At 47.1% G+C, this 27,616-nt stretch overlaps 2 long non-coding RNA genes across 3 annotated transcripts in view; one reads left to right on the top strand and one right to left on the bottom strand.

The window, feature by feature from the left end:
- The window catches only part of LOC122230481, a 28,097-nt gene extending 9,387 nt beyond the window's left edge, over positions 1-18,710 (bottom strand). The window contains exons 1-3 of the long non-coding RNA XR_006207457.1: positions 18,500-18,710; positions 9,031-9,397; positions 7,926-8,094 (exon numbers count right to left, since the gene is read on the bottom strand). This is a non-coding gene — a long non-coding RNA (uncharacterized LOC122230481). The remainder of the gene's footprint in view (positions 1-7,925; positions 8,095-9,030; positions 9,398-18,499) is intronic.
- A 153-nt stretch (positions 18,711-18,863) lies between these two features.
- LOC122230730 lies at positions 18,864-26,724 on the top strand. Of its 2 annotated transcripts, none has more exons than XR_006207786.1 (4): positions 18,864-19,001; positions 22,473-22,602; positions 24,926-25,026; positions 26,515-26,724. It is a non-coding gene; the product is annotated as an uncharacterized LOC122230730 (long non-coding RNA). The 2 variants fall into 2 exon arrangements; XR_006207785.1 differs by lacking the exon at positions 26,515-26,724 and adding an exon at positions 26,103-26,233.
- The last annotated feature ends 892 nt before the right edge of the window (positions 26,725-27,616 follow it).

The raw sequence follows: 27,616 nt of genomic DNA, 5'->3' as shown, positions 1-27,616 counted from the left end.
TTAAGGAAGATCTAAATGGATGGAAAGACATCTTGTGTTTTTGGATTCAAATACTGAATGTTAAGAAGGAAATATGTCCCAAACTGATCTACAGGGTCAATGCGACCTCTACCAAAAGCCCAGCTACCTTTATTTATTTATTTTTTTTAGTTTCTTTATAATGAGAGATAGAGGAAAAGCACGATTGGGGGAGGGACGTAAAGAGAGGGAGAGAAAATCCCAAGCAGTCATCATCAGCTCAGAACCTCATATGGGACTCAAACCCATTAACCACGAGATCAGGATGTGAGCTGCAACCAAGAGGCAGACGCTTAAACTGACTGAGCTACCCAGGTGTCCCCCAGCTAGCTTTTTATGCACAAATTGGCAGTTGATCCTAATATTCTTATGGAAATGCAAGAAACCCAGAGTAACCAAAACAACTTTGAAAAAGAACCAAGTGGGAGGACTCGTATGTATTGATTTCAAAACTCGCTACAAAGATACAGTAATCAAGGTAGTATATATTGCCACAAACAAAACATATAGATGAGGGGAATCAATCTGAGAATCTAGAAATGATGCCTTATTAAGCGTCCGACTTCAGCTCAGGTCACGATCTCACGGTCCGTGAGTTCGAGCCCCGCTTCGGGCTCTGGGCTGATGGCTCAGAGCCTGGAGCCTGCTTCCGATTCTGTGTCTCCCTCTCTCTCTGCTCCTCCCCCGTTCATGCTCTGTCTCTCTCTGTCTCAAAAATAAATAAACGTTAAAAGAAAAAAAATTAAAAAAAAAAAAAAGAAATGATGCCTTATATTTATGATCAACTGACTTTTAACAAGAGCATCAGGACAATTCAAATGGGGGAAAGAAGAGTCTTTTCAACAAAAATAGGTCTGGGACAACTGGATATCCACATGTGAAAGAATAATTTGGGAAAGATTAATTCGTATATAGTGTACTCAAAAATTAAGCAAAAATGATCCTAGACCTAAAGATAAGAGAAAAACTATAAAAATCACAGGAGAAATATAGAAGCACATTTTTGTGGGGTGCCTGGGTAGTTCAGTCAGTTAAGTGTCTGACTCTTGATTTTGGCTCAGGTCATGATCTCAGGATTCATGAGTTTAAGCCCCACATCCAACTCTGTGCTGACAGCACAGAGACTGCTTGGGATTCTCTCTCTCCCTCTCTCTCTCTTCCCCTCCCTAACTTACACCCGCACTCGCTCTCTCTCAAAAATAAATAAACTTGCAAAAAAAAGTAAATTTTTGTGATATCGGATTAAACAATGGCTTCTTAGATAGCACGTCTAAAATACAAACAACAACAACAAAAATAGGCAAATTAGACTTCATCAAATTTTAAAACTCCCATGCTTTTAGAAAGAAGCATAAGAAAGCAAAAGTGAAAAGAAAGAAAAAGTGAAAAAACAAGAAAGTTAAAAGAACATTCACAGAATGGGGGAACATTTTTGCAAATCTTTATCTGGTAAAGGGCTAGTATCCAGAATATATAATATAATATATCCAGAACTATATATCCAGAACTATATATATATATATATTATATATATAATGGATTTTATATATATATATATTATATATAATGGATTATATATATATATATATATATATATATCTGTATGTGGATATAGTATATATATATATATATATATCCACAACTCAACACTAAAAAGACAAAGACAAATTTTATTTTATTTTATTTTTTTTATTTTAGAGAAAGAGAGAGAGAGAGTAGGGGAGAGGGGCAGAGGGAGAGGGAGGAAGAGTCTTAAGCAGGCTCTACACTCAGTGTGGAGTCTGACATGGGACTGGATTTCATGACCCTGGGATCATGACCTGAGCCAAAATCAAGAATCAGACACTGAACTAACTGAGCCATCCAGGTGCCCCAGCAAAGACTGATTTTAAATTGAGCAAATTATCTGATTAGACATTTTTCCACTGAGGACTTACAAATAGCCAATAAGCACATGAAAAGATGTTCGATATCATAAGGAACTGCAAATAAAGAAATACATGAGATACCATTACTCACCTACTAGAATGGGAAAATCAAAAGGACAGGTAATCACAAATGTCGGTGAGCATGCAAAGAAATTTAAATCCTCATATACTGTGGGTAGGGAGGTAAAATGCTGTAGCTGCTTTGGGAATAGCATAGCAGTGCCACAAAATGTTAAATATGACCTCACAATTCCACTCCTAGGTATATCCCCAAGAGAACAGAAAACATATGTCCACACAAAAGCTTGTGCATGAATGTTAGTAGCATTGTTTTTTATATTAGCCGAAAGTGGAAACAACCCAAATGCCCATGAACTAACTGCTAGGTGGATACACAAATATAGTGGAATATTACTCATCCAAAAAAAGGAATTAAATCTGATCCATGCTACATACAACATTGAGTAAACCTTCAGTCATCGTGCTGACTGAAAGAAGCCACTTCCAAAATATCACTAATTATAGGAGTCTTTTTGTATGAAATATCTAGAAGAGGAAAAACTGTGGAGACAGAGAGTAGATAAGTGGTTACGCAGAGGTGGGGAGTGTAGGGTAAGGGTGGGAAATATGAGAATGAGGGTTGACTGCTAATGGGTATGGGGTTTCTTCTACTAGAGATAAAGATATTATAAATTTAGACACTGGCAGTCAATGCAAAACTGGATTGATAGACTAAAAAACACTGGACTTTACTCCTGAAAACGGGGAGTTCATGGTATGTGAGTTCTATCTCAACCAAGCTGTTAACTGAAGAAAGGGAGGACTACTTGATGGAAAGAGGCCTGGAGGACATAAGAAAGGCTAAACCTCTGCGTCAACAGAAGATCTGACGTGGAGTGGCTCTAAGACAGACAAAGAGAGGAGAACAGGTGTGAAGGTGGGTTACAGGGGTGGGGGCTGGGGGTGGGAATTGAGGGGCCACACTGTTCTAGAAACCGGAAGTGGCATTGACTGCTGGAAGCAAGCAGTTGGGAATTACGAAGGGAAACTGAAGAAAAAGATGACAATTCACGAAAGTAGATGAAGCCCTTGAGGGAAAAGAAGAGGAAGAACAAACAAAAGAAGGAAGCACCAAGAAGAAAAGGAAGCTGGTTCGGGCTACACCTTTCTTCGAATGGCATCTGGCCCCTGTCAGGCACAGTTGTTTTCTCGTTCCCTTCAGCACCTCCATGCGCTCCACAAGAGGCTGAGGAAGGAGGCACTGCCAGAAAACCACACCAACAGGCATGTCTGTCGGGCACCTGAGGGCAGCACATGACCCCATTTTCAACATCGCAGGCCGAAGTGCGGCAAAGCCAAGTACTGCAAATATTTGTGACTAGGAGGACTCTCTCCCCCAGAACTTGCCATGAGACAGTTCTGCAAAACACAAATATTAGATCAGAGGGACTGACAGTAACTGAAAATTCAAACACGGGCAAATGCCGTCCAGCATCCTCTGCGCTCCCAGCAGCAGGGGAATAATGGCGTCACAACCCAGACAACATGTGAGAGACAGACTTCCCCCACACCTAAGGCTGGGAGGGCCCCCCGGGGGGGCCAGTTCGGTTCTGGTGCCCCCTCTAGCTCACTGCAGGATAAACAGAAGGTTTGCCTTCAGCCACCTCTGCAACCCAGACCGGGCGCCAGCCCATAAGGCAAAAAGTGTAATGTGAAGGAACACTAGAAACTTTTTACGAGTGTTGAAGAGCACACCGATGTCTCCAGGCAAAGTGGCCTATGATACAGTGTAATAGGCCGAATCATGATCAAGTCCTAATGCCTGGAATTTATAAATGTTACCTTTTTGGAGAAAGAGTCTTTGTAGATGTAATTTAATTAAGTATACTGAGACAAGGAGATGTCTCTGGATTATCCAAGAGGGCTCTAAAGGCCTCCACAAGTGGTCTTGTAAGAGACGGGCGAAGAAAGAAGACGCAGACACACAGGAGAAAGGCCATGTGAAGACTAGGCAGGGAGAAGTGGCCACCAAGTCAAGGACTGCGGATAATCAGTAGAAGCGGGAAGAAGCAAGGAACAGATTCTCCCCTACAACCTCCAGAGCAGCACAGCCCTGCTGACCCCTTGACTTAAGAGTTCTGGCCTCTAGAACTATGAGAAATTACACTTAAGTTGTTTTAAGCCACCCAGCTCGTGGCAATTTGTCAAGGCAGTCCTGGGAAATGAATACACTTTGGCAACCATGTTGTGTCCTCAGTCCCAACAGTACCTCCATATTTGATTATGAACTGGCAGACGGTGGAAGTTTGCAAGAGTTGATGGGTCCATCATCTCAACGCATCTGCCTCTTTTCTGGTATTTGCTGCCCCTGCCCCCACCCCACAATTCCACCTTTACTGGAAGGGAATATATGAATTATATATTATTATTATTATTATTAATTATAACTCTTGATGAAAATTCATAACCAAGGTAAGAGAAACAACCAACTTGGAGTCAGAACAGGTAGGCTCAATCCTGATCTACCACTTACTGTGTAGTGTCAGTCTTGGGGAGTTCATTTTACGTCTAGTTCACACGCCTGAAAGTGGCTATAATAATTCCTGCCCCCAGAGAATGATTTTTTGTGAAAATCAAAGAGGTTAATGTCTGTTTCTTCACCTGGGTCGTCTAGGAAAAGCCACATGAAGCAAAGTTTACATTAAGCATACATGCCGATGCATGCTTTCTTGGGGGTGGGAGGAGGTGTAATCTCAGGGCAGCAAGAGGGAGGGGAAAAGAGAAAGAGGGGAAGTGAGCCCAAGAAGATGAGCACGATCCTAGCCACAGCACCACCACAAAATGCCGTCATGATCTGTTTCGTGAGATGTCTTTGGATAGGCCTGATGGAACCCTTGCCATGTGCTCATTGTTGGGGCAGAGACGGGACAGAGAAAGCGTGAGGCTGTAACAGTCATTTCCCTTCCACTTCCGGTCTCTCAACAATCAAACTTGACCCGTGGAGAATGAACTTGCCTGAACTTCCAGGTGATATCACCCTGCCCCCCTGGGAAGCCACTGGGAATCTGAGAGCTGACTCATCTTCTAAGCCTAGAAACAGTGAGAGGAGACAAGCTTATATTGTCCTGGGCCCTGGAGTGGGGGACTGGGGGCATCTGAGAAAGTTGGCAGTGGTAGGGGATGCAGGGCTCTGCCCTGAGCATGTTGAGGGCCCAGGGAGACAGGTGGGGCCAAGCAAATGGAGAAGCTCAGAAACAGGGTCAAAGGCTCCATGTGAAACAGATTTGGAAAATGTCAACTGCTACCCAAATATTACTTTACTTCAGCTATTTTCATTGCCTCCCTTTAATTTTAACCTTCATTGTCTGGAGTAGTTTTGAAGGAACCATCTGCCGTTCTTCCAGGGGCACCAACATATCATTTGTGTGGATATAGTTTGTCTCCACCTCAGGTAGAGGAAGAAAACCTAATAATCTTTTGTGGGAAATTAGTTCTCACCTAAGCAATATGGCGACTGATTGTGGAGGACAGAGCTGGTTGGGGCCTTACACATGTCATCCTAGGTTTCCCTGGGAAACAGACTCTGAGAGGGGACTTTGTGAGCAGGGAGTTTACAGGGAATGTGAAAGGAGCAGATTGGATAGCAGAGGAAAAATTGGATAGCAGGCAAGGCTGCTCTGGAGCTGGCATGGCCCTTCAAAATTGCCCTCATTTGAGGCAAACGGCCAGGCCTTTGTGCCCCATATCAACTAGACATTGAATGTGAACTATCCCCAGGGTGGAGGTGTTGCCTTGGGTAAGGCAGGACGATTCCTGGGAAGACTCAGCTGTGAACCCAGCAGTACTGAGTGGCTTGGTCCTGAAGGGTCAGGGAGACCCATCACAGCATCCATGGCCAATGTACTTCTGGAGACTTCTGGAGACAGGGTGAGATGGGGAACGTTGACTTTTTCACCTTGTCTTGGATTTCTTTGGTGGACTGATTTCCTTTTTTTTTTTTTTTTTAATGTTTATTTATTTTGAGAGAGAGAGAGAGAGAGTGAGAGTGCATGCGAGTAGGGGATGGGCAGAGAGAGAGAGAGAGAGAGAGAGAGAGAGAGAGAATCCCAAGCAGGCTCCATGCTGTCAGTGCAGAACCCAACACAGGGCTCAATCTCACGAACCTCGAGATCACGACCTGAGCTGAAATCAAGAGTTGGACGCTTAACCGACTGAGTCACCCAGGCGCTCCGGACAGATTCCTTTCGTAAGGAAAACGATGTCCACCCTCTTCATGAGTGAGGGGGCTTTCAACCCCCTTCCTGGTTCCCATTTCCAGGTGTAGACTGGACACTTTCAGGTCTTTCAGCATCCCTTACTTTTAGTCCATCCCTACTTTCGGCTCCCACCATCCCCACAGAAGAGGGGCAGAAGCCAATCTTGTAGATGCCAGTTTTCCCTACGGGTGGACTCTCTGGGCCAACATGGCTGCCATCCCTAAAGCAGGGATGACTGGTCCTCAGCCTGTTCTCTCCTCACCTCTCGCCTCACTGATGCAAGTGTCTTCTAGAAGTGGGTCTGGTCCTCCCACTCCCGCCTGGCCAGCTTCCCTCTCTGTGGCTGGGTGGGCCAGTCAAGTGACTTGTGCACCTATGAATTTCAGGGTGGAGCCGGAGGCCCCACGGCAGCCTCACCTCTAAGCTGCCTTCTCCAGCAGTTGACTAGATGTGTGTTAGAGATCGCCATGCAACTGACAAACTGTATTTTAATCCTCATTTGACTAGTGACCTATGTATCTATTTTCCATAGTTTTTATTCATTTAACAAATATTTATGGAGCACGTACTATGGGCCAGGCCTTGTGTGAAGTGCTGGGAGAGTGGAGTAAACAGCATAGGTAAAATCTCTTGCTTTTACAGACTTTGCATGTTCCGGGACACAGAGAAACAACGAATAAATCAGCAAACAAATAAACAGACCGTGTCAGATCTTGGAAATTGCTGTCAAGGGAGAGAGGAGTGGCTGGGCAGGGTGGAGTGGGGTGTGGTATAAGACCACTAGACCAAGTGGTTAGACCTTAATGCCCAGAAAGAGCCAAATGTGGCAGACGTGCTCCCGGCCAAGATAGCAGCCAGTACAAAGGCCCTGGGGTAGGAAACCATTTGGCACATTTGAGGAACGAAAAGGTCCATGAACCTGCAGGGTTGTAAGCAAGAGGGAAGGGGCGAACATGAGGCAGAGAGAGAGGCAGGGGCCACCTCATGAGGGCTTCAGACCGACTCAGAGTATTCCCCCACCAAGTACAATGCGTACCATCAGCGTGTGCAAATATTTGGGGTGGTACACGTGCACATATTGTTATGGGACTAACTATAAATTTATTTTGGAGTACATTAGTGTATTGGAAAAATATAATTAGCACATCAAATTCACGGTTTCCCAGACGATATTAGTCAGGCGAAGCTAAATTGAAAAGTGATTCGATTTAGAGAGAATATTAAATTAATTACAATACAGGTATTATGCAGATACAGCCCGAACCTCCAAAGTGGTGCTCGCACGACCGAAGTTTAAGAAAACACTGCTTGCTGGTTGGAAACAAGAGGGAGCCCCGTTCTCTGCCTCTAACACCTGCCTGCGCTGGGGGCTCAGAGTCAAGGGGCAGGGAAGCTATTGTGCTTAGCAGGGAAGGCCCGCCCCCCCTGCCGATGCACCCTCACTGCATACAGTGGTCTCCACTGGGCAGCGGACCAGCCAGGGACTGGATTGCCCAGTTCATGTCAGCGTGAGATGAGGTGGCAGGACTGGCTCTCAGCCGCCGGGCAAGGGTGGGCACACGTGTCCCTTCCGGGCAGGGCTCTCTGCCCTTCCCAGGCCCTCAGTCTGGGTGGCCCGGCAGGAGGGAGCGGGCTCCACTCGCTGCCTGCGGGAAGGTGCCGATCCAAGCCAGAAGGGCCCCGGGACCCGGAATCGCCGTGTGAAAGAAGACCGCTCACTGACCAGGAAGGGTTACGTAAGGGAGAAAGAAGCCTCCTTTGTGTTGGGCCACTGGCGTTCCTGCTTTGTTGGTTGGTTACACAGGCTAGTTCGCCCATATCCGGGATCTCTGCCTTTTGGAGGCCCCCATCTTAAGGACGTAGCAACGATACGACACAGGAGATGCGATAACCTGAAAGAAAGCAAGGAGTGGGTTGGGAGTGGAACAGATGATGTCTTCTTCGTACACGCAGAGGACGGTCTTGCAAGGGAGGGATGTGGTACAACATTCTGAGCGGGCCACTCACTGGGAGTTACAAGAAGGCAGCTTTCATCGTAATTTGGAAGACGCATGTGATCTAGGGCAGGACCAAGTGCCCTGCACAGTCACACTTGAAGGGTATGAAGCAGTCAAAGGAAGGCTAAGAGACTAAAGGGCAGGAAAGCCACATGGGGGATTTGGCAGTGGCCTGAGGGCCTCCGTGGGTCCCCAACTCTTCCCCTGCAGTTCTGAGTCTCCCTCCTTGGTCAGGGAAGGGAGGAAGGCAGAGGGGGTGGGGGAGGGTTTGATGGGGAAACCCACCTGAACTGCCCTCTCTCCTGGAGCTCTGCCCCTAAGGCGCCTGACCCACAACACTGTGAGCCCAAAGGAACAGGCAAGGTGGGCTTGCCCATGTTGAGGACCCTGTCTCCCTAGATCACAGGCCCCACTGTTTTCTTCTGAAAAAAAATGTGACCCGAGCCAAGCCTGGGCCCAGGATACACGGTGATGATGCACAACATCCATATTTGGTGACTTGGCTCCAGGGGCAGAGAATCCAGGGAGAGCAAGGGACGAGAAAGAGGCAGGCTTTGTGAGCCAGTGAAGGGTGGTGGTCCAGCCCTGGGAGTACAGCTCCGAGAGACCGGATCTCTACCCAGACGAGCCCGGCTGTCAGAAACAAGACGGAGAGGCTTCAGAGGAGCTCTAAGTCAGGGACTCCCAGACACAAATGCCCTCAGATCCAGGTAGGCATGCACAAAGGAGCGAAGCGGGCCTAACGTAAAGCAAGAGGAACCAGCAAGGAGACAAAGCAAAATCAAAAGTCAAAAACCGGAAAGGAAGAGAAGAAAATAGAGAAGCCCGCACCTGCAGGCCTTCCACTTGGCAATGAGAAGACAAAGACTCAGCGAAGGGCAGGTGTCCCTGGTGGTCACTCTGTGTTGAGGACGGTGTGAGGGCAGGAACTCAGGCCTCCTCTGTCCAGAGCGGGGCTCAGTCAGCAGAGGTGGGGTGCAGGGCAGAGCGAAGGGAAGAGGAGGGCAGCCACGGTCAATGAGAGAGCCCTGGAGGGCTGAGGATTTAGGAAGCTGGGACTTCGCACCGGCTCTGCCCCCAACTCAGCAGCTTGGGTAGTAAGTATCCGGCACCTCTCTGGGTTATAAGGACAGTCGAGTGAGTGACAAAGACAGTTGAGTGGGTGGTCCCAAACATGCCTCCAACTCTGACATCATTCCTGGGGAGAAAAGCACAAGTCACCATTTAGACCCTCCTTCTCCCACCTATACCTTTGATCAGACCCTACGCCTTCAGAGTTTAACTTCTACGTATCTCCTGAGCCCTTCCTCTGCTTCCCACTCTCATGGCCCAGCTTTGGCAGAAACCTCATCTTTTCTCCCCTAGGTGACAGCAAGGGATTCCCGACCTGTCTCCTTCCTCCTTGCTCTTTCCCATCCCATCTGTCCTCAGCTGTCAAATGCTGCCTCAACAACGGAGTTAATTACACTGCACACATGCTTACAACCCTCTATGGCTCCCCATTACATTCTGAAAGAAAACCCAGACTTAACACCGTACCTTGGGCCCTCAAGGAATGAGGCTTCATTTTTTTTTTCACCTCTCCAGCCCTCCTCCAGGATCCCCTGCCCCATCAGACTGATCGCTCGCCGTTCCATTAACACGTTCTGAAGCTTCACCCTTGCATGCTTTTGCATGTGCTGTTCCAGCTGCTTCAAACGCCCTTCCCCGTCTTGTATGCCAGGTAGTAGTGGGGCGGGACAGTCTAACCCAGTGTAGGCAATAAGGGGGTACATTGGTAGGGAGTTAAAGTCAGTAATAAACTAACTGAAATTTAGCCTTCTTTTTATTGTCATCTTGCACTAGCAAACATCAACAGGGATAAAATGCTTATCCTCATTCTGGCAGACCACTTTAAAGATCACACTCCCTTAGAGCACATGGAACATGAAAGCCTCCATTATCCTTCCAAACTCAGCCTAGGTGTCACTGCACCAGTCGATTTCCTGACCCTTCCTCCCCAGCCCTTCACTCTGCACCCCGAGTGGTAACACTTCTCTCCTTTGGACCTATTGTTCGGTTTCACACTCTTACTCTGCTGCTCTTGTAATGTTACATTTCCCTTCTGTTTATGAGTCTGTCTCTCCCAGGAGACGCTGAATTCCTTGAAGACAGTGGCTATGATATATCTATGCATTCCTGAAGCTTAGCACAATGCCTCGGATATCCCGGGGGCTCGGAAAAGGGGTGATAAGTGAAGGCAAGAGTACAGCTTGCACTCTTCGAGCACTGATTAAGGCATGATGGGTTTCCAAGTCACAACCCAATTAAAAGCTCCAATTTATGTTTAGAATGTTGCTGCGGGTCAAGTCTTAACGTTTTGGCTGGAGCTCCTCTCCTTGCCAGGACACGACAGGAAGGTGTTTGGGTGGTATTGAAATGACTCACTGCCCCGGTGGCTTAACAGGATTACCGAGGGGCTCACACTGCTCAATGAAGCATGGTGGGAGCCCCAGCAGCGCCAGCCAGGTCAGAAGCCGAAGCTGTAATCTGTGTGACTGCTTCTCTGGTGCCTGGGGACAGAGGAAATTAAAAGCCACTGCAGCCCGCTAGCTGAGAAGAGAAAGGTTCAAAAGAAGCTCAGAGAGTGCCTCCCTTCCCTCACTGGATTGCATCCCCCTTTCTGTCCTCAAGATCCCAGAAGGCCTTCCTGGAAGGGACTTTGGGTAAAATCTGGGTCAATCTCCCCATCGTGCAGATTGGGAAGCTAAGATCCAGAGAGAAGCATAAACTACCAAATGCCACACAGCTAATAAGTCACAGAATTGACAACTGAGTCTGCACATCTTCATTCCCTGTCCAATGAGCGACCATCAGGACCTGGAATCCAGCAAGGAGGTATAGTGTAGGGCGGGCAAGTTCGCACCTGGGTTTGTCTGTTGATCTGGTGTTCCTTTTTTAAAACACTGAAATCGGAGGCGCCTGGGTGGCTCAGTCGGTTAAGCGTCCGCCTTCGGCTCAGGGCACGATCTCATGGTTCCTGGGTTCAAGCCCCACATCCAGCTCTATGCTGCCTGGAGTTTGCTTCAGATTCTATGTCTCCCTCTCCCTCTCTCTGCCTTTCCCCCACTTGCAATTGCTCTCTCTCTCTCTCGAAAATAAACATTAAAAAAAAATTTTTTTTAATAAAATAAAATGAAATTGAAACGGAAGTCACATAACATTAAATGAACCATTTTAAGGTCTACAATTCAGGGGCATTTAGTAGATTCACATTATAGTGCCACCATCACCTCTATCTAGTTCCAAGAAATGTTCAGCACCCCCCCCCCCCAAAAAAAACCCCATACCTATTAAGCAGTCACTCTCCATTTCTGTCTCCTCCAGACTGGCAACCACCAGTCTCTTTTCTATCTCTATGGATTTGCCTTTTCTGGACATTTCATACAAGTGGAATCATAGAGTATGTGCCCCGTTGTGTCTAGCTTCTCTCACCCAGTTTAATGTGCTTGCGATCCAGCCACGTTGTACCACGAGTCAGCACTTTATTCCTTCTTTTTTTCTAATTTTTTTTTTAACGTTTATTTATTTTTGAGACAGAGAGAGACAGAGCATGAACGGGGGAGGGTCAGAGAGAGGGAGACACAGAATCTGAAACGGGCTCCAGGCTCCGAGCTGTCAGCACAGAGCCCGACGCGGGGCTCGAACTCACGGACCGCGAGATCATGACCTGAGCCGAAGTCGGCTGCTTAACGGACTGAGCCACCCAGGCGCCCCATCCTTTTTATGGCCGGGTCATATTCCATTTGTGTGTGCATACCACATTTGTTCGATCGCCCCTGGTTTTAACTAAGAGCCGGGTACAGGGTAATAACAAGTCCTTCAATTTAGTCATGCATCCTTCACACCACACTCTTTGAAGGCAGGCACAGAGCCAGGGCTCGGTAATGTCTACTGAACGGGCGTTTCTGCGTGCCTGCTGTGGTTAAAGCCATGTGCGGGCACCCACACAGATGGTCTGACAGTGCGATGTGGAAAGGACCATACACACAACACAGGAGAAATCTAGGCTGTGGTTCTAGCTCACCAAGCAACCAACCGAATGGCTTCAGACAGGTCCTCCCCTGCTCCGGGCCGTGGTTTCCTTACCCATAAGGCAAGGTAATGATGCCTGTCCAGCTGACCATTTGGCAGGGAAGCCTAAATGGGATCTGTGCAAGAACTCAGTAAACAACTGCTCATTGTGTGAATTATCTCACTAAAAAAAAAAAACAAAAAAAAACAAAACAGAAAAAACAACCCCCACCCCCCAGCCACCTTCACCTTCCTGTAAGGATATGGTTATTGATAGCAAAGGGAGATATACCCACCCAAATTCTTTTAGGGAGTGATACATATTTACTTGGAGAAAACACCTGCATGGGCACAGAAAGGGCCTGAATATGGGGGCGGGGGGCGAACTCTCTTGAGGAGAACTGAGGGAATGCTTATTGCTGAGAGGAATGAGGCTGAGAAAGATAGACGGGAAAGGGTGTGAAGAGGGCAAAAGCTTGCCTAGTCTCTGACGAGACTCCTCTGTGAGACCTTCCGTCTTCGGTAATGTTACCAAACTCACAAAGTCCCGGGTGCGAGGGGCTTTTGGTGAAGACCAGGGAAGGAACGGGGCTCTGCTCCTTGAATGCTTCAGGCAGAGCTGGTCGGCACACTCAGATGAGAGGGCACGGGGTAGAGCTGGGTGATACACCTGTGGGCACTCATGGAAACCGGGCTCTGAATTCAAGGCTCTCACAAGGCTCGGCACCAGAGTTTGGGTCAAGTTAAATCGGATCTCCAAGGGCCTCGGCTGCCATCTGCGTTGCACATAACAGGACCCTGCCGTGAGGGCTGTGCCCATGGGCAGTGCCACTGACGAGGGCCACAGTGTCCTTGCGCCAAGAATACAGTGACTTTCACCCTCCTAGCTCCCGCAGCCCTCCCACTGCAACCACAGTCTAAGAACTGGGAGCTCAGTACTGGTTTGCTTTTGTTCCCAAACAATCGGTGGTTCAGGGGCCCTTACGTGGCAGCCACAAATGAACAACTTTTGCAAATAAGGCAGACCCCTGGAACGGTACCCGGGTAGAGTGTGCCCTCAAAAGTAGAGAGCTTCTGCGGTCACAGGTCTCTCCCGGGGCTTTGTCAACCTCTGCTCTCCTGCTCACTGCCAGGCGATATGCTAGTTGCTGGCTTGGAGCCCCAAGCCAGTAAGATCAGTATGAGGCGAGAGTCCTGACTGTCATGGTTGGCTTTGTACCTGGGAAAGCTGCTCCTCATAAGGGGGTCCGTACCCTTTGGCCAAGCCATCTCCCTTCTTGAATTTGATCCTAACGAAATCAACAAAAGCACAAAGCTAAATATCCTAAGGTGTTCTTTACAAAATTACCCACCACGCTAAGCAGCGGGAGACATAAAATTGCAACAGGTAAAAGCAAGAGATGTATGGTGAATCGCCACAAAGGTATTTCTATGGCCATAAAATAAAGATTGGAGCAATATGGCGAGTGCTTATAATATTAAACAAAACACAGACTGTGAAAAGTCTTTGCGATACGATTGCAGCTGTATAAAAATGTGCACTGAATATGAACAAGAAGATTGAAGGGACTATGGAAAATAAAAAGTGTTGCATATGACAAAAGGACCATAGGTAACTTTTTCTTTAATATTATCTTTTATACTATCTTCTTAATATTTCGGTAGGTTCACACCTGTATTCTTAGCCAGCTGCTTATCTACATCTGCTTTCCCTACCCAGTTAGATTTCATACATCTGTCTCTATCAAGATATTTATGGTTCTGTTGTGCTGACTTGTTCCTACCTCACTTAGCATGCAGATCCTTCTGTAAGTGAATCCCACATGATATTGGGCAAGAAGTGACTAAATGATGATGTTCCAGACTGCTGTTGCTTGGATGATGTTTAATGATACTGTCACTGTGCTTGCAAAAGCAGGATCCATTTTCAGTTTGGACTCTGATCAGGAAGAGACTCTTGCCACCAAAAAGGCTTTAAAACCCTTCCTAGCAACCAACATGCACAGACCAGAGCTGCCACAGCTGCTGAATCCTGATCTTCAGCAGAGAAATGCGGCTCCAGCACCATCGGTGAACAATAGGGCCCCTGCATGGTATGTGAACAAGACAGAGTCCCTATGGGATCAGTGAGCCAGGTCGTGCTCTTGTGTGATCAGTGAGCCAGGCAGTGCTCCTGCGTGATTAGTGAGCCAGGCAGTGCTCCTGCGTGGTTAGTGAGCCAGGCAGTGCTCCAGCGTGATCAGTGAGCCAGGCAGTGCTCCTATGTGATCAGTGAGCCAGGAAGTGCTCCTGCGTGATCAGTGAGCCAGGCAATGCTCCTGCGTGATCAGTGAGCCAGGCAGTGCTCCTGCGTGATCAGTGAGCAGCTGCAGCATTAGTGGAGCTCCAGTCCCAGGTTAAGCAAGCACAGACTAAGATTTCTCTGTGATCAGTCAGTAAAGATCTAGATCAGTGACAGGCATTTCAGTTCAGATCAGACCACAAGGAACCAGAAAAATATGGCCCATGGAGACTCTTTCTTTAGCCCTAGCAACCTATGTGGCAGATCCCCCTCAGAGCCTTCTTAATCTGGCACCTGAACTCAGAATACAGTGTCTGGATGATTCATTTCCTATAAGGTCATTCTGGGGATGGTACTTAAATCTAATTCCAGAGAGTGTGCTCAGGCATCCTTAGCACATTATCATAAAGTGCTGGGCTCAAGGACATCCATCAAGGATCGCTCTATAGACAGCTGGATCAGGTGAGGTCCATCTGACATCTAGAATCAGGTTCCCCATCCCAAGCAGGCAAGCCTGGGAGAGGAAATACTCCTAGAGAATTTTGTTTGGACAAGCTTGCATCTTTCTGAACGAGCTATGTGTACTGGGGGAGGAAAGTCCTTGATAATTATTTCCATAAAAGCATCACGGAGGAGAAGGAAACACAGGAAAATAGTAACATAGGCTGCTTTGGGGGAGGACAACAGGATGGCTGGGGAAAGGGTCAGAGGAAGACTTGTACTGCATTCCCTTTACACTTACCTATTTTTTTTTTTTATTGAACTACTCATTACCAAACCAAATAATGGGTGACTGATGAATGGTTAGGTACAATTAAATAAAAAGAAACTCTACCAAGGAAATTTGCTCACGGCATTTCTCTGAATCGACGACTGAGCCTAGCAGATGATTTAAGTGCTGGTGGTAAAAATTAAAAGGTAGAGGAAGAGTCCTGCCTTGTGTCATAGGACCCTCCCCGTCATCCAGGTTTGTTGTTTGAAATTCACTTTTTAGAGTCAAGAAAGTATCTCACCATCAAATGCTCACATGTGCCCTTAAAAGGAAGCAATCAATTCATGCTCACCGCTCACAAATTCAAAATGAACCCTACCTACTGGAGGGTCAAGACAGCGTCCAGTTCCATGACTGGCACTGTATCTCTGTGGCCTCAGGGGTCTGCATCCACCTTGCGGAGTAAAGGAAAACTTGGTGGGAAGCTACTGAGATTCAGAGCATCAGCTGCTCTAGTTCAGACTCATGACCACCACGAGGCGGGAACCAGGCTCGAGGAGCAAGCTCAGGCTCCTTCATAGTCCTGCTTCGGAGCCTGTGTGGCCTGAGTGACGGGACCCCAGGCCAGAGCCCCACGGAGCTCCTTGGAGAACAGGGAGGAGACCACCCTGTCTTTTCTCGGGGTTGTGACAAGCACAGGTGTGAGACCAGCGGATGCCCAAAGAGGGGCAGGCTCTCCGAGAGGAGATGGCATCCCTGTGTCTTTGCCCTTTGACCCTGGGTCCTTTTTCATAACCTTCTGCCAAAAAGGACTGAAGACTGGGTTTCTTAACTGCATCTGAACAGAGTGACTTTGCGTACAAAACACGCCAACTCAAAAAGAGAAATGAACCAAAGGCGGCCAGGCCTAATCGTCCCCGGGGGGAAACGGTCACTGGCTGTTCCCACAGCACCTGAAATCCTGGGGTCTAGCTGGGCCTCCAGAGACCCCGGGCGGGGGAATATGACCCCCAGAGCTCTGTTTGGGGAAGGAGCACTTTCCAGGCAGTGAAGCCAGAAAAGGACGCCTCTCCCTCCATTATTCCTGCAGGTGCTGTAACGTCGTGTTGCCTGAATCACTGCGCTGGCCACAGCTCCCTGATGCTCAGAACTCCAGTGGCTCCTGGCCGTCTTTTACTAGAATCTCCTCTTCCCTCTGGCATCCAGGGCTTTCAAACTCTGCTGCTCACCCGTCTTCCGACCATAGCTCCCTCCTCCGCCAGCCTTACACACCTCCCATGCCCGCCCGCCTCTCCACCACCCAGGAAGCCCCTAGCTTTCCCACCATCCTGGGCTGGCTGGTGTCACCTGTCCCCCGGGAGCCACTTCCCCACCTTCCCAGCTCTCAGAGGTTGCTCTGTGAGCTCAGCCTTTCCTCACCCCACATGCCATCTCTCCATCTCTTTGACAAGACCCTTTCTTGTCCACTGCTCTGTGCATCTGGTCAAGAGCAAGCTCCCTCTCTTCCCCACCAGAAGAGCCTCTTCTCTGTGTTTCTGCCATTTCCTCCTTTGCATTTTGTTCCTTGTGTGCTTCTCAGAGCCTGCCTTCGGGGTGGCGCCTCATGGCTGACACACAGGGCGTCACCTGTCAATACTGGCGACCGACTCGAGGGACCACGTTCGCGGTCACTAGGAGAGCACAGACTGGCTCCAGTTCTGCCACGTTTGTTCGAGGTGGAGAGCTGGGCTGGCTGACCTGTTTCCTTGCGACTCCAGGGTTTCATGTGTCTATGAGTCTCCAAATAGGCATAGCTAAAGGCCACCCTAAGCATCTTTTTCTGCTCCTATCATAATCTCAGGTTCAGGGAGATCCCGTAGCGATCAATGCTTTAAATCAGCCCTCACGGCACACTGTGGCAAGACACTCCTTCCAGGAGCTGACTAATGCTGACAGTCTGTTCTGTTGTTGCTTTCTGGGCGGGCTGTGTTTTTCCTCTGGCCCTCCTGTATCTCTGAGGCCCTCTGGCCTGCTGGGCAGAGGTAAGGTGTTCTGAAGGGAGTCGCCCTTCTCCTAGGAGTGTCCCAGAGTCTCGTGCCCTCCGGTGGGGACGTGAAAAAGGCCCCACACAAGGCTTCCTCCTCCCCACTGTCTCGGATCCTGTCTTTCTGCACAGGACAGGGCCCGGCCTGGGCGTTCTGCGGTCACAAGGAGGAGGAGACAGACGAGGGTGCAGCAGTAGGGAAAGAGGGCAAAGAGGGATCCCTTTACTCAAGCATCCTTCAGGGAAAAGAGACAGATTTCGCCTTGAGCCTGCTTTCTGGGTAATTCGGCATCAAACAGCAACGAGGCCTGGGATCTGGCCAAGTCTTTGTTTTGTTTTGTTTTTTTCCTTTCCTCCAATCAGCCCAGGGCAGGGGGGAGTGGGAGGGCATAGAGGGGGTGGGGGCCGCACACACCGGGGGCTGCGAGGGAATGCTGAGCCCGCAGAAGTGGCCCATTGAGAGCCCCGGCTCCCAGCGCAGGGGCGGGTGGCACCCCCAACCCCTACCGCCACAAGGGCAGCTCTGTCCTGTGGGCACAGGGCTCTGTCCCAGCCCCACTGGCTCACAGAGAACAACATTTCCTTATAAGGCCCCGACCGCCTTGCCAAGGCTGGACGCTCTGACAGACTGTAGCTTTCCATTCTCCTCGGCCGGCTCCAGTGCAGGCCTTGAATGTAACCCTTGTTGTCAGGCCCCTCCTCCCCTCCGAGGCCCCCACCCCACCCACCTCCGTGGCCTGCCAGAGCCAGTCCCACCAAACGGGATAAACAGCCCCAAGGCCTCTCCCACGCAGGGCCTGCCTCAGCTCAGGCCTGCTGGAGGCAGCACAGGGTAGCAGACGGAGCAACCGGACCTTGGTCAGCCCCGCAGTTCCCTCACCCCGGCGTGTGGCTAAAGCCAAGGTCCTGACTTCGGTGAGCCTGTTTCCTCATCTGGAAAACAGAGATGCTAACTGCCACAGGGTCTAAATTCTTTGCATTGCATTCAAAGCCCTGCCCAGCCAGACTGCCTTCCAGCTTCACCTCTGCTACCCCAGGGCCAGGCCCTCCGGACTCCTCCCCTACCCCTGCTGCGCGCCATGTTTTCTCAGGAGGTCAGAGCTTGGTGCACAGGGAATGACCCCAGTCCTCCTTCCCCAGGAAAAGCGAGTCGTGTCTTTCTCTCTTCTCTCAGCGTTCGCGTGCACCTCTCTCAGAGCCTTTCTGTTTGGCAATTACCGTACTCGTGTACCTGCCTTTTCCTTTATGGATGATGAGCACCTCGAGGCTGAAAAGGTCTCCTCTTCGTCTTTGTATTCCTGAGCTCTGCCTCGAACCAGGCACCTGATCGGTGCTGCAGGCCAGATCGTTGGGTAAACACCTGAATGCCCGGTGTTGGGCAAGCTCGAAAGAGACAACGGATGCGCAAGTACTTTGTAAACTAGAAAGGACAGTGCACCTGTATCATGTACGTCCACCCCAAACTCTCCTCTTTATTATGCCATCACAACCCCTTTCCCTGTCTACCTCGTTCCGCATCATGAATTCCGTGCTCACTGCAACTCCTCAGGGGCTTGACATCTGTCACTACGACGGTACTGCTCTTTCGGTGCCAGTGTCAGGGCTAAAAGGGCCTTCGGAAATTATCCAATGGTTTCTACACTGACATACGTGCCGAAGTCACCAGGCCACACGAATGGATTGAATGAAGGGGCTCCGAGCCCTCAGCCCCACCTCTTCCACCATTTATACAGGTGAGGTCCCCGTAGCTTTCTCAGAAAAAAAGTATCCAGGGGCTTTTGTGCACTGATTAATCCAATCTCAACACTTGACAGCTGAGGAAACTGGGCTCCTTAAAAGGAAAGTCACTTTCCTGACCCTCAACTGAGCCACATGCATGATCAAGACCACACCTGGGGTCCCTCTTGTCCACCAAAGCCCTTGCCCCTGCATCACTGCCTACTTAGGGCAGACAGATGATGGAGGAAGCTGCAAATCTTGTTAAGCAGAGTTCTTATAAGTCTGGGACGTGTCGAGTTCCAAATAAAGAACTTCAGTCTGAACCAGAACAAATCTTTCTGAAATGGGGATTCTGCAAATTGTCGGGTCAGTGATTTGCAAGCACAGCAGAGTTAAGTACTGTAGTGAGACTCTATTCCCCCATGATCTTAGCAACAATTTTAAAGAGAAAAATCTTATCCCAGGATGAAATACCCTGTTCTCCATCCACACACTCAATTTCTCAGAAATGATGTTTGTAGAACGAAGCCCACAGTTGATCACAAATTGTTTTCTAACACCGTTTGACACAGAGCCAAATTCAGGATTTAAGGTGGATCTGCCCTGGGCTCATCCAAGAGGATGAGCCTCTATATATGAGCCTCGCTATAATGAGGTTCCTCCTAGAAGATGCCTAAGGGTAGACGCTGCCAGGAGCAAGGGGTAGAAGGAATACTGGGCCAGGAGACAGGAAACCAAGCTCTGTTCCCAACTGTACTTAGTACAAAACCTAGAGCAAGCCAGCTGCCTCCATAGGTCTTAGTTTTCTCACTACAAAATGAGACTCATGATGCCTCCAAGATCATTTCCAAAGGCAGTGAGGATTAGATCAATTAAGATTACGAATATGAAAGTGCTTTATGAGGGGCGCCTGGGTAGCTCAGTCGGCTAAGCATCTGACTTCGGCTCAGGTTATGATCTTGCAGTTCGTGAGTTCGAGCCCCACGTCAGGCTGTGCTGACAGCTCAGAGCCCGGAGCCTGCTTCAGATTCTGTGTCTCGCTCTGTCTCTCTGCCCCTCCTCTGCTTGTGCTCTGTCTGTCTGTCTCTCTCTCAAAAATAAATAAACATCAAAAAAAAATCCAGAAAGTGCTTTATGAATGATAGCAACAGAAAAAAAACCTACATGCCTAAATAAGGGCCAGTTGTTAATAAGCAGCGGTTCTCCCCTTGGGGTGGTTCTTATGTGTAGAGAAGAGAATAAAAACTTCCTTTTCCAGGATCCTGTTATGTTTGCTCCATCTCCCCCCCTGCCTCCCACCCCCCAGCTCCCTCAGAGGCATGGCAGGTACAGTACTGCAGATCACTTTCCAGGAAATCAAGAGAGAGGTGGGGCTGTTCCTGCTAAGAAGTTGCTTCAAGAATCTGGAAAGCACACAAAGGGAGCCATTCTCTCACCCTGTATTCCCCTCCCCTTTCGTTCCCGGTACAAAGAGAAGGGGTTTGCAGAGTCTAGGCTCTGGGCAAACCCTGGCTGAATTGAAGAAGTCGTTTCTCTTCTCTGAGCCTCCACTCTCTGAGTCTTGCCTACCTCCAGTAGGTAAAATGAAGAGGTTGGATAGAATGAGACACTTTTGAAAGTGAAAAAAGTGCATTATCGATAATTATACCAGGATGACCACAGCAAATAGGACTGCCCCAGGCAAACTGGGTATAGGGCTATTTTATTAAGCCTTGTTTCAACTTGCAGTATTATTGGGAAAACACGTGCCCTTGAGAAAAAGCAATTTCGGTTCCCTTGGTGTTGTCTCAGCTACATTGAACTTCCGACTAGTTCTACAGCTTGTTTTTACATTGTTCTCAGTCACCAAGGGCAAACTCAGTATTACTATATCCTTTATCTCCATGCACCAGCCTTATGAGACAAGCATGCAAAGACGTCAATCCCACTTTTAAAAAGAGCCCTAGAGAAAGTCAAGGATTTGCTCAAGGTTATGGGGCAAAGGGAGGCACAGCTGAGTCCTGGACTCTGAGCCCTGTACTTGTCCCACTGGGCCAGGTTAACAAAGAGGATGGTTAATTTGCAAACACAGACTGGCTTCAGGTTGGCCACCTTCCATCCAAAAAGTTCCTTCTCTATCTATAACAATGATGCTCAAAGCGCAGCAAAAATTTTAGAACACCCCTCCCCCAATACCCTAAAGCCTGAGGTTGACCAGGGTCTTAAAGAATCAGCTACATCTACAAATGAGAATTCCAAAACCCAGAGAGAATAGGTTGCTGAGATTACCCATCGAGACCCACATCCGAGTGGAATTTAGATCCCTAAACCCCTCCTTTAGCATTCTTTAAACACTAACTAAACACAAATATACTTAGGGAAGTAAACATAACTTACCTCCCTTCACTGCCTTTCAGAAACTCATGAATCCCCTTTGGATTTTCTAATGTTGAGGAGTCCCTAGTCCCTAGCTATCCCTTCGCCCCTCCAACTTGAAGAAGTGAGAGTTAAGAATATTTAAGTCTCGGGCATTGCACTAGCTACTCTTATTTCTCTTCTTTGCAGGTAAGAGCAAATGAAATGAAGCTTCCTCATGGGCAAAGTTTCCATAATTCAAATTGTTTACCAGAGTCCTGAGGGCAAAACCAAAGGGAACTTGCCATGCAGGAACGAGTGCCTGGAAAATGAATAAGCACCGTTGGGTTTGAATTCCAGTTTAGCTCCTACTTTGCAGCACTACCTTGACCAAGTTATTTCCCCTCCCCGGGCCTCAGTTCTTCAGCTGTGAAATAAAAGAGTTTTAGGTAATGTCTAAACATTCTTCCAGCTCTAGCAAGCTATGAGTCCCCAAACCGTAAATGTAGATGCTTTTGAGTGGAGGGCTGATCAAATTCTTTTCTGTCCATTAGCCTCGTAGGAGTCACTGCACAGGAGAGGTTTTGTCATCACTTGCTGGTGGGTATTTCCTGTCCCTTTGCCCTCTGCCCCTTTCCCTCAGTGCTGATTAGCACAAGTAACTACTTGTGCCAGCTAAAAGAGGCAAAGGGGCAGATAACCCTCTCCAGTACAAACCAGGGGTATTCAGTTTAAATCAGAGGCATTAGCCAAGTTGCCTAATTGGTGGAGTCCTCATAAATTAATACAGCTCTGGCAAACTTTGCTCCAGCCTGATCATTTATTTCCTAATTTATTACCTGTGTTGAGATCATCGCTGCATATATTTCTCTGAGGAGCTGTAACCACAAGGCAAAATAATGACTCCATGACATTCACTGATGTCCCTGTTTGAGTCCAAATGTCCCTGAAGATGGAGGAAATTTTCCAAGAGACAAGGCGTGTTTCTAATACAGAGAAGCAACGACAACACAGCTTGTGATTCTGAGCTGAAGGTTCAGAGCCAGGATGCCCATGCTGTCAGTCTTCCTTTTAAGTGGGAGGTGAAGCTGGTTGGAGTCAACTTCTGTGTTTCTACTTGCCTGGCACCTGCTCTCTTTCTTCTCTTACAGAAAGTTCTCATTCAGTGGGAAACCCATCCCGTGTATTATGCACAAGATACTCTTCCCACATAGCTAAAGAGGCAAACATATGTCCCAGGACTTGTCTCCATGTCCCAGGAAGATGAAGACCACCATAAAGGTAAATATGACACAAAAGCAAGTCAATGTAATGCCTCACCATGACTTTTCTGCTTCCAAGGCAGATGGTTATTTTCCCGCAGTTGGGTTTACTTAGCTGACAGAATGTAAGTCATACAGATGACTATTCTGCCCATATATGGAGGGAGCTGGAGAGATGGAAACCTGATGATATTTTCTGAGCCCCTAGATAAAAGCAAGCCTAAAGAAAGAATACTCATAAGCTTTTCAATTACTAAAATAATAATCTCCCTCTTTGCTTTAGGCTGGTTTGAGGTAGGTTTCTATAATTTTCAACCCAAAAGAATCCTGACTCATGTCAGGTTTGTATTAAATTCTGCATAGAACCTTTTACTCTCAGAGATGGAAGAACTTCCAACGTGTTCAAGTCGGTCTTATACACAGACTGAAAGAATTGGCTCAAGGCTCCCCAAAAAGTAACAGGGTTAGACACCAGATCTCTGAACTAGTCTAAAATGCCCCTCAGAGGTCACTGAACCCAAACTACACATTGATTCAATTCTACAGTGTGAAACTCAGAAAAGAATGTCAAACTCAAGCATCATCCTTTCCAAGAGCTTTAGGGAGGAAATAGTGCTGAGTCTCCCCAAAATGTTCTGATCCTACATTTGTGTCATCCTTCTATTTTTCATAGTGCTTTTATTGCTATTACAGTTCTAGATTGAAATGCCTCTCTTAAAAGTGCATCCACTGGTTACTTACAAATTGTATGAACATGGAAAGGTTACTTATAGTGCTGTGCATCTGTTTCTCCATCTCTGAAATGGAGGTAATACAAAGTAGTAATACAAAATAGTGCTCACTTCATAGATCTAGTGTAAGCATTGGCAAAATTCAAGTAAATCCTTTAGCCCAATGGCTGGCACACAGCACTCAGTAATTATGACTATTACTATTAGCTTATGATTTTTGCAACAACACTAAGAGACCAGAGAGCTTATGTATAAGAAAGTCAATGACCAGAGAATATAAAGGACATGCCTAAGGGCAACACCGTAGTTACTGGAAGAACTGAAACCAAGTCCCAACCCATACGATTCTTACTTTGAACTGTATTCTACAAACCAGTTGGTCAGTTCAGACTATACTCACTTGTTCATACATCCATAGATTCTTCTATCGTTATTTCACATACCCATGAATTCAGTAAATATTTCCCGAGAACCAGAGTTTCTTTCCAGTCCTAGCGTCTGTCATTTAGAGATCTGGATTCCGGTCCCAGTCCACTAATTTACTACTGAAGTCAAGGGCAAGGGACTTTTGGTCTTTGGGCACCAATTTCCTCAAGAGACTGGCCAAGATATTTCTCAAGCCCCCTCCATAGCAGGCTCCTATTTGCAGTCCTGAGTACTACCTGCTTAGACGATCCAAAGATGTGATGATCATGGTGCTTGCCTAGAGGGGCCCATGGCCAGGTGGGAAAGACACAAACTATGTACACTTTCTCTACCAATGCTGGAGTACAACACATGTACCTTAAACAATATTTCTTTTTTTCCTTTTTTTTAAAAGTTTATTTATTTTCGAGAGAGGAAGAGAGTGAGAGCAAGCAGGAGAGGGGCAGAGAAAGAGGGAGAGAGAGAATCCCGAGCAGGCTCCATGCTGTCAGCATGGAGCCTGATGTGGGGCTCGATCCCACAAACCGTGAGATCGTGACTTGAGCTGAAATCGAGAGCAGGACACTTAAAACAACTGAGCCACCAAGACACACCCAAAAAATATTTCTTAAATAAATCTGAAGTGGTTCCCACATGCCAGGGTTGACAGGAAAGTTGATTTCTGACATATTCTGGGAAGCCCTCTCCCCTCCCATAGACAGATGACCATTTATAAGAACTTCAAACAGCATTGCACACTGGTGGCCCTTGGGCCCAGTGAAGACTTTGCAAGTGTTTTGTTTGGCCCACAGTCGATTTGTTTTGTGTGTGTGTGTGTGTGTGTGTGTGTGTGTGTGTTTTATTAAGTCAACTTTTAACAGCTGGGAAGTTTGTCATTAAAATGTAGGCTTCTCTTGAAAAAGCATAAGATCTAGCAACACTGAACTGGAATCTTTACAACAGCAACTGACATCTTAGAGCTTTACTCTTTCAGAGGGGATACATCTCTCTCTAATTAGAGGTGAATGTTTGGCTTTAACTTTAGCCAGGCTGTATGAATTCAAGGAAAATGTCCATCAGGGCTTTCCTCCCGTGTGAATCTTAAAATGTTTATGGGGGAGGCTGAGAGGAGAACTGAATGTTTTATAATAACCTGAATATATATATTCAATATGTACTTAGAGATGTTAACTTCCTTTCCTCTAGGGGCACTTGAGTTGGTGATTCTGGGTCTTACTGTGATTTACTGATAACCTGGCTCTCTGAAGAAAAAAGTTCCGATTTGCAGAGCTTGCCAACTTCCATGTGTGAGTACTCCCACTATGGCCAAATGCAAGGACGATCTCACAACTGGCTCGCAACATTTCCGAAATTTTAGCAATTGGCTCTTGTGAGCCAGTATAAGCACACTTAGCACACCAGCACTATCTAATTCTGGAACATGGGAATATGAAAATGTTCTTACTTTCCTTTCACTCTGAACTCTCTGGAGGAGTCTGAAGAAATACAAAATATAAGCCATGCCTGCCCTCAGGGGAATTTTGGTCTAGGTCAGGAGATAAAGCTAACACCTTTGAAACAATTAGAGAGTTTCTCAGGAAGAATCAGTGCCTTCTCCAACATCTCTGCTTCAGTGTCCAATAAGAGTATCAAAGCCATTACATCCAAAATAGGTTTCTTGGATTTCCTCCCAAAGCTGTGTTGCGTTTCGCCTTCTCCTCATTTCAAGAAATAACCTTCCACCCACTTCTCAGGCTAAAAGATAAGAAGTCACCCTTGATTTCCTTCCTACTTCTCAATCCCCTTGTCCAATCCAGACACAAGTCTTGTATACCCACTTCCAACATTAATCTTAAGCCATCCACTTCCCTGCATCCCACAGCAATAACCCTTGTCCAGCCCCATGTTTACACCTTTCCCACCTCTAGGGCTTTGAAGTTCTTCACCCTCCCCACCATCCACCTGGGCCAGCTATGTCTTCCCTCCGTGCCTCAGCATTCCCCCTGGTTAGCTCCTTCTCATTCTTCAGAGGGCTGTTTATATGTCATCATCTTACAGAAATCTTCTCTGCCTGTCCCATCCTATCTAAAGTAGCTCTCCCCACCTGACCGCTAATTCCCCAATCCATTAACCTATAGACTAGCACAAACTTTGTTTACTTGTTTATGGCCTTCCCCTTCTCCCCACACACTCCTATTCTCTGAGGATAGGAGCCTTTTATGCCTCATTCTTACTTTGGTCTTCTGCTTAGCACAGTGCTTGACACATAGTAGGCATTAAATAGATATTTAAATGAATGAGTGAAGAAGCAAATGAATGAATGATAAAGGAGAGGTGAGAAGATCTGACATTCCAACGTTTCCTTTTGGCTCCAACATTTTAGGTGTCAGCGGATTTAAGAGTGTAATTTTATATACCTTCTGATGTGGGTCCAGCTCTTGAACCAGAGCAGGAGTTAGTGGGAAAGCAGATAAATGAAGCCACCAGCAATCAACAATAGTCAGAGGTGACTCCCCAGAGGAAGTGGTAAATACACTGGGCTTCTCCAGCCTTCTTAATTACTTACACAAAAGACATCTGTCACCTTACAAAAAGTTTCACCCTCGTCTTTATCTCAATTGCCAACAACTCTACTTCATCTCAAATGTGACTGTGTTTATAAAAACTTGATGGGCACACTTTTCAGGAACATCTCGCTTCTAAAAGGTCGTGTCCTTAAGAGTGTGTGTGTGTGTGTGTGTGTGTGTGCGCACGCGCACATGCCCGCACTGACTATTGGGCTTAATTTGACACAGATAAGAGCATGAAGAATTTGCCCAGAGGCCCGCAGATTCGACCCCTGTAGCTGGCTTGATATCTGAAGGAAGAATCTGTTCCACACCTCAGAGAAGACCCACTTAGGACAGGAAATGAGTCATCTATGTTCCACAGAGGACCTATCACAGTTTGGACTATACTAAATGTGAAACAGATTAAATTGGAACAAAATCATGACATATTTGTTCCCTCCCACACTGTGGGATATTTCGTAACCTCCTGGTACTTTACCATGATACTTTCAGTGCTGGAGAGGTCTTCAGAAATCACCTGTCTGACCCTCTTACTCCATGGGGGGACACTGAGGCCCAGAGAAAGTGGTGCCTTATCCAAGTTCACATAGCATGTTTAGAGCAAGGCCAGCATCAGGTCCCTGTTCTGAATTCCTGTCAAATGTTTTATAGAAATATGTACGTTCAAGCCTAGTTTTTAAAGAGAAAAACCTATTTTATTCTTTTGTTTAACCATCATTAGTAACTTGATGAACTATTTATTGGTTATCATTGAAAAATAAAATTTTAGCCACTGACCTCTAGTTATACTGGGGTCCTGGTACACCCCAAAGGAATCCAGCCTAAAATGCTGAAAGAAACCTTTATATAATGGAATAGAAGACAATACACACAAATTTATAACAAGAGGTAAGTGTTCTTTTAACTATCAGCAAAGAACTATATCATTTTAAAAACAATACAAATAACCAGTTCTTCTCACATTGATTCCTGTAAGTCAGATTTGGAGGCCCACCCTTGGGGTTTCATCAGGTTTGTTGGAGATGTGAGACCCATGGAAGAGCACATGCCAATTGGTTGAACTGTTACACATGACATTTTGGAGACTGCAGAAGAACTATTGTCTTAAGAAGACAGAAAGAAGACACACAGAAAAAGCTTGTGTGTTTTTTCATCTGTCAGATGAGCAATTGGAATTTAAAGAGCAGCACAGTTTCCAGACACATACGTTTAAACATCTTGGTGCCTGACAGAAATCATTTGTTCAGTTTCATTACATCCAGTCCAAACAGGCATCCCGGCCTTCTCACATCGCAAGAAGAATTAGAAACACAACCTCACTCTTCAC

Source organism: Panthera tigris, chromosome C2 (assembly GCF_018350195.1).
Source record: "Panthera tigris isolate Pti1 chromosome C2, P.tigris_Pti1_mat1.1, whole genome shotgun sequence".
Lineage (NCBI taxonomy): Eukaryota > Metazoa > Chordata > Mammalia > Carnivora > Felidae > Panthera > Panthera tigris.
Note: the sequence above shows the minus strand (reverse complement) of the source record. Positions and strands in the feature narration are given on the sequence as shown.